A 7,961-nucleotide genomic window follows, 5' to 3' on the forward strand; every position below is an offset into this window, starting at 1 on the left:
AATTCTCTTTTGAGGTATAATACAAATTCATTTAATAAAACTTTTATCAGTGAATGCCATAAAAGAACAAGCATATTAAGGACAATAAAAGAATTCGAATACATCTCTAGGGCCTTTAATTTACCCCATAAAGTATATATTATTACTGTCACCAGTTGATAAGGTTATTTAAAAAAAATTAATTGGTGGACAGTTATTATACCAGTCTTTGTACATGACCATAAATATGCCTCAATCCAACCTGAAAAGTACATAATTGTTGCAATGTAGCCACAGTAATTATAAATAATTATTGTGTTTAATTAATCTAGGACTATTTTTACTTGTTAGGTGTTCTTATATTGTGGGCTTGAAAAGCAGAACGACTCCCACTGGGAGTCGTGAGCTAATTAAGAATCTGGAGAATGCAAAATACCACCTTTATTTCTTATTTCTTCTTGTATATGGCTAGAAAGCAGATCTCTGGGGTTGCCCAGTGGTCATCTAGGAAACCTAGAGATACTGTATTCATAAAAAAAAATCTTGGGCTTGCCTGGTGGTGCAGTGGTTGAGAATCTGCCTGCTAATGCAGGGGACACGGGTTCGAGCCCTGGTATGGGAGGATCCCACATGCCGCAGAGCAGCTAGGCCCGTGAGCCACAACTACTGATCCTGCGCATCTGGAGCCTGTGCTACACAACAAGAGAGGCCGCGATAATGCGAGGCCTGCGCACCACGATGAAGAGTGGCCCCCGCTTGGCACAACTAGAGAAAGCCCTCGCACAGAAACGAAGACCCAACACAGCCAAAAATAAATAAATAAACTCCTACCCCCAACATCTTCTTAAAAAAAAAAAAAAAAAACAAAAACTTAATAGTCTGCTATTTTCAGTTGGAGGGTTAAATTTTGGAAAAGTAGTATCAAAAAGAGTGTCAACAATAGAGGTTGCAGAGTCAAGAACCCTGCCATCAGGTAACCCCAGGTGGGCTCCCAACTTAGTTCAGCATCCCAGCTGCAGTGGTGCCACTCTGGGAAAGCACATCTCCTAAAAGGACAAGAATTTTTGCTAGCCCCCTACAACTCCACCCCAGCCTATTACACCCCTGCGCCCGCCTTCCCCTTGAATCTCTGTCCAGGGATCAGGTACTGGGGCTTAAGTTGGGAGCTGTCCTGTGAAGGGCAGAATTAAGTAAATTCATCTTCTTCTGAAGCCTTAAGTTTGATTGTGGCCCAGGTGGCACTACCCGTGATTTTCCAGCAGAGGTTGTGGAAACCTTGACCAGTAGCTACCGACCACTCCCCCAAGGGGTTTGTGAGACTGGGCTTTCCCATTGTCAATTAGTGGGAAAGTTCACGTAAATGTGTCCCTGCCTCAGACTGTACTGATATATGGGGCTTCTGTCTGTCAGAAGACAGACAGCAGGTGATGGGACACTTCAAAGGAAAAAATGTCTTCAGATAACAGTTGATGTGCAAATGATGGGGAAAGCCAATTATCCTAAACTAATCAGGAAATCGAGAGCTTCCCCTTTGGCCCCTGAGGGTTACCAGTTTTGTAACTATAGTGTCCAATGATCTTTACAAGTTAAAGTACAGAAGAGGTCAGAAAATGTTCATTCATTTTATTCACATGAGACTTGTTACCCAAGGATTAGTCACAGAAGCTTTGATTCTAGGTTTTCTCTATTCTGCAGGTAAGAATTACATTAGACCTCGATTCTTCAATGTGACTAAGAAATGAAGCTATTTTCTGGGAGCAGGAAGACAAGACACTTCTGAACACAATTTTTTATGAACAATGAATTTTCAATATGTAACAACTTACACTGCATAAGTTATCGGATAGAATTCTCATAGCCTTGGTATATTAAATCTCAAAGTTTTTAAGAAGTTAATTTCCAAATCAACAATCATAAATAGTCAACTTAAAGATATCCTTTGTTGGTGTCTTTCAGAATTCAGGACATAATTTTCTGACTTGTAAATTTTTTACTTTCTAGTTAATGGCAGAAAATAATCTGTAATTATGCGAAAGCAATCTGAACATTAGAAGTTAGTTACATAATGGATGCAGAAAATTTTTCTATATCTATGTTAAATGCATCACACCGTTCATCAACTTAATGTTCTCCAAATAGGGCAAAGTAATTAAGGCTTTCTTAACTCCTTTTTAAAATGACCAAAATGACATCAGAGGAGAATGGTCGTGTTGTCATTTAAAGTTGATTCACCACTCTTCACCTCACTCTTATATGGAAACATGACTGTTTTACCACAAAAATAAATATATCAGAGGATATAAATAGGAGCGTCAGTTTTAAGCACCTAAGGACAATGAATAATAAAAGGCACAAAAAAAGCACCGCAATAAGAAACACTGATCATTAGAAACAGTGAGACAAAATGGTTATTACAAATGAGATTTTGTTAAAGAGTATTCAAATACATAACAGAAGCAAAAACATTGAGTGTCTTGACTAAATGAAGAACCTTTGCTATCTGGAAGACAGTAACTTTACTATTTTTATTAAGAGCGTGCTAGTATACAAACATTGATTTATCATTTTATGAAAAAGAAAACCCAAATATTATTACTTTTCTTAGATCATCTATATAAGATTTTGCAATAAGAGATTCAAAAGCCCTTTTACATTTTATATATAAACTCATTAAATTAAAACAACTTAGTCAAAAAATTGTAAACATTGTATTGCTCATTTAAACTCATTATATGCAAGTATCATGAACTATGTAGTGAATAAAGTTTACTTTCCACAGATACTCTACAATTGTTATATACCCTCAGATTTGTATTTTAAAGTCTAATTTGGTATTATGGCAAACCATAACAATTTTACTATTTTTTAAAAAGTTACTCCCTTTTTGCCTTGATAAACAAAAACACATTATCTTGCATGTGCTTTGCCTACATTCACACTGACTTGATTTCTTAAAATAGAACAAATGGGCACACCAATAGGAGTTAAAGATATTTGTACATACTGTTAATTCTTTTATCTGATAGTCATTCTATAACATATAAAAATAAGGGACAGGGATATATTAAAAATTTTGCTTGAGTATCCAGAGATTATTTGTTAATTATCTCAATGCAATATTAATCCAAGTTGTTAAAGTTAAGTGGTATATTAAAATTCAATTTATGCCGACCCGTTACAGAGAAACAAAAATGTATGTTAAAATTTTGTTAGGTATGAAATTTGAAAAGTTTTTCCCAGAGTGTGTAATTTCGCCTAAACAACGTAACGATTTGTAGCCCTACCTCAAGTTCCAGGAATAAAACTTTTTAAAAGACAGTACTTACTATAATTCAATTTAGTTGAACCATAAAACCAACATGGGACATTTAGAGACTTCTGATTAATTAGGGTATGTTATAAATTAGAAAAAAAAATGCTAACATTAATTCTAACATTGTGATACAAACAGGAAGAAAACATATGATTTATTTAGAACAAAACTATCAAACCATATGCATTTATTCAAGAATTTCCCGTGATTAGAAATATTAGTAAGCTTCATTTTAATTCAATAGTAAAACCCTTCAAATTTTGTTTTAAATTACCAAAGTCCTTAACATTATTTGACTCCTTATACCCACCTGCCTTCCTTTGCTTTTTCTCATCTCACATAGCAGTGAAGTCCATTAATTCAACTCAAAACTAAACCTCTGTATTTTTTCCTCTGAGCTGTACACAGGTCAGCAAGTTAGTTTATATAGATATGCCAATGAAACCAGGAGCTTCATTAAATTTAAGAGATTGTTTACCCTAATTTATTAATTTTCTCCAAAGATGGTAAAATATATAAGAATTTGTCTAAAAGATATTTATATCACACAACAGAAGGTCATTATCAAATTCTGGGCCAGTGATGATTTTCTCCCTATTTTATTGTGTACCTTTATGTGCTGTTTATTTATGGTCCTCACCCAGTCAGATTGTGGGTCAAGTTAGGGACGTAATTGTTGAGATTTAGCAATACCTTATTGTTGGCATACCGAATATCCCTCACATCTTATTTTGACTTGTTTTTATATTTCTGTGAGATTTTCCTGTTTTCTTTTGAGAGAAAGGAGAAAGTTATACACTCCAAACGCTTTAGAGTTTTCAGAAGGAGATGCCACTTCAGACAAGTCAAAAGCAACAATTCCCACTACAAAACGTACTCAGGCTCACCAAAAGCTTGGTTTAGACAAACCAAGCAAAACCCTCTCAAAAGTTAGAACTCTCCATTTTACAAGCCATGCAGAACTGTCTTCATTAGTTACTGCTACAACAGTGATTCAACGTGAGTGTGCCGGAGAATCACAAGTTCCCAGGTAATGCTGATAGCACTGGACCAAGGACTACTTTGAGAACCACTGTCCTAGAATGTTCACAAAATGACTGATTTTTGTGCCCAATTAATCTGCCAAAGATTTCGGAGAGAGAGAGAAAAAAATGAAAGAGTAGTAACACTTAAAAACAGACCACTTTAAAGGCTAATTAACCTTTTCTCATAAGAATAGGGAAAAACTTGAATTTCATTTCACACCCACAAAAAGCTTTACAATTTCATTCATATGTCAGAAAGAAGCAAAGAACACGAAAGTTCACTGACCCACATCTCAAAGTGTGACTCTCCATTCCAATGAGTGTAAACATTTTGAGCTCATGCAGTTGTGCAAAAAGAAAAACAACAGAGGATGCTAGAAGTCATCAACATCTTCAATACAAATAGACCAGAAAAAAAAAAAGGTGTAAAAGACTATCTGCCAGATGCCCTAACACTTTCACCTGACAGAAGAGTGGCTCCCTGACATTACACAAAATCAAAGAGCTGTGGTCTGACAACAAATTTCCAAGAGTCTTGGACACAGAGGCCTAAAATCAGAATGTCTGGGTTCTTCAGGCCTAAGTAATATCACACTTGTGTTATCTCCAGCCCAGTCCACAAGCTGTAGACCATGCCGGTCTCATTGCTGTTTGATTCTGTTTTCTCTATTTTTGCTATTCAAGAATTCTAAAGATTTGGAATTTCTTCCTTTTCTCCTAGGAGGACATAAATACATCGATACAATAAAAATTGTTATTCCTTCTTCCTTGAAATTTTATTAAGAATTCCAGAGTAAAAGAATCCATCACTCTCCAGTTTTTTTTTCTTAGTTGTACAAAAGCAAGGATGAACGGTCCTCATTCTTCATTGCCTCAACGTAGGCTGACCCCATTTAGTGATACAGTGGAGGATAAATTGGAACCAATGTCCCCAAGGCCATCAAAAATAAGCTGCACAAAATGATTCACCGTGCTGTTTTAACAATTTTTGAGGAATTTATAGGTAAATTTTTACCCTTTATAAAATCTGTAATAAACTTTATAAATGTAATTTGACTTTGCCACTTAAACTCATATAAACATATTGATTCTCTTCCATGTCATACAGTATGAACACTTCCTCAGGACAATAAAAAAAAAAATCAAAACTGTTACCTTACATAACTGCATAATATTTACGTATAGATGTAAATAAAGTGTATGTATGTGTGTATGTGTATATATATGAGTGTGAATATATATATACATATAACTTAATTCTACAAGTTATTTAAGCATTCTCCTGTTAATAGAGATTCACCATGGTCTGATATATTTTGCTACTGCAAACGAAGCAGCAATAAACATCTAACTTTCTGGAAGATGTATTCTTTCACACTCGTGCTTCAATTTCCATAGGCCCAAATCCCAAAAGTAGAACTTCAAGGTCAAATGGTATTTTGTCTTTAAGAAAAATAAAGATTATTGGCAGATTACTTTACAAAAAGTTTCCAATTCACCTTTCTACCAACAATGTATAATGTTGGTATCCCTGAATCCTCACCATCTCTGAATTTTTAAAATATAATCGGATGGATGAAAAAAATAGTGTCTTCTTCAATTTGAAATTCCCTGTTCACTAATGAGATTAAATATCAACATTATCCCTTTAAAATGCAAATTCTGAAAATATGTATAACTATAATAAATGCCAAGAGTCCTGGTAAATTAAATATCAGAATTCCTGAACAAACAGAGCACTGGCTGTGGAGCTGGAAAGTTCCTATATAAATCCTAGCTCTTCCACCTACTAGTTTTGCAAATGTGGGCAAGTTGCTTAACTTTTCTAAGTTTTAGTTCCCATAATATCTAAACTGGACTAAATCATCATACCTTCTTCCTGGGGTGTTGTGTTCACGTTAAGGAGTAACATCTTGTTAAAGTGGTCAACACAATTCCTGGCACATAGAAAGAAAGCAACGATAAACATTGGCTGGTATTACCAGGATGCTTACCACCTTCTAATACACTCTCTAGGATCTTGAGTGAAACATGTGGATGCAGAGCAAAAGTAGATTGGCACCTTGGTGATCTCAGTGTATTCACATTTCAAAAATTTTAAAATATTTTGCTGGCAAAACAAAAGTCACCGGGGCTTCCCTGGTGGCGCAGTGGTTGAGAGTCCGCCTGCCGATGCAGTGGACACGGGTTCGTGCCCCGGTCTGGAAAGATCCCACGTGCCGCGGAGCGGCTGGGCCCGTGAGCCATGGCCTCTGAGCCTGCGCGTCCGGAGCGGTGAGAGGCCCGCGTACCGCAAAAAAAACCCAAAAAAACAACAACAAAATAAAGACACCTACTGTCTTTATCGGTTACTGACCCTGTCTTTAAACTCTAGAGGCAAACAGTATAAAGTGAGAACATCAGCAGCAGCCCCCTCCAAAAACAAAACCCCAAAATAAAGCAAAACAAAGTGAAGCAAAACAAACAAAAAAACACATAAATGCAAATCTTAATAGTGAGTTCATGGCATTCTCACTGGTGAGATGGTAGTGTTTTGAAAATTGAAATTTCTTCATAAATGAATAGGTCTCCCCTGTGAAACCATATCATCAACTCATGCATCCACTCACTGTTCCTCTTTCCAGTACTTTACATCTTTGCTATTTGTCTCTGTAAATTCACTCATTCTTACCAATCTTCTATTCTTATACTTTGAATTGTTTTATCAGCTTATAGTAACCTTTATTGAATGGTGGTTTGCATTTGTTTACCCTTGGCTAATTCAGAGCACTTGGTATAATTTCCTGTAAATCATGTTCCTCCATCTCACAGCACTGCATTATTTTCAATTAATTTCCAATGAATTTTTAGTTGTCCATGCTCTGTTAGAGCTAACAGAGTGAATCCCTGTTTAAGCTAATGGGTTCAACTTCTTCAACAAACAAATCTTTCATGAAAGCTGCTGACAAGCCAGAGATTAACTGAATCTAGTTTCATTACTTCTCACTTTCCTTGATCTTTCTCTTACTCTCTGAGAAATAGTCCTAACATCCTGGTGCTGATAATAATATGATGAAAAGTAGAGAATACAGTCCAAGGAGCCAGAATATTTTTCTTAAATCTGGTATGATACTTCTTGAGCACCAACATTCAGCAACAAAAAATGTTAAATTTGTATACAGCAATTTCACTGACAGGAATTTATCACATAGATAATCTTGCAAAGGTACATAAACCAAGATTGGTCATTAATGTTGTTGGTAGTAGAGGGTTTAAATGAAGTGTTCATACAATGCAATTGTTAAAAGTAAGAATATCTTGAAGATAAATTATTAAATAAAAACACAAAGCCTAGGTAATCATTTTCCAATGTATATGTATATCAAATCATCTTACTGTACATCTTAAAGTTACATAATGTCAATTCTATCTCAGTAAAGCTGGGGAAAAAGCACAAAGCCTAGGTTCTGAGCATCTTTTTGTGTAATTCTGAAAGATAGTTATATTTTCTATAACTTATTTAAGATATATATTCTATACTGGGGGATATGTGTTAAAATCATTTTCAGAAAGGCAAGAAATTGTTAACAGCTATCTGCAGGGAAAGTTCTAGATGTATGGTGGTGGAAGACTAGAGAAGAAGAATTTTATATTTTATTTTTACC

The 7,961-nt window shown here is 35.4% G+C and overlaps 1 pseudogene; it reads left to right on the forward strand.

Moving 5' to 3' along the window:
• Nucleotides 1-1,428: 1,428 nt before the first annotated feature.
• LOC112396544 (HIG1 domain family member 1C-like) lies at nt 1,429-1,721 on the forward strand (annotated as a pseudogene).
• Nucleotides 1,722-7,961: the final 6,240 nt, after the last annotated feature.

The sequence above is a fragment of the Neophocaena asiaeorientalis genome, unplaced genomic scaffold (assembly GCF_003031525.2).
Source record: "Neophocaena asiaeorientalis asiaeorientalis breed wild unplaced genomic scaffold, Neophocaena_asiaeorientalis_V1.1 scaffold57, whole genome shotgun sequence".
Lineage (NCBI taxonomy): Eukaryota > Metazoa > Chordata > Mammalia > Artiodactyla > Phocoenidae > Neophocaena > Neophocaena asiaeorientalis.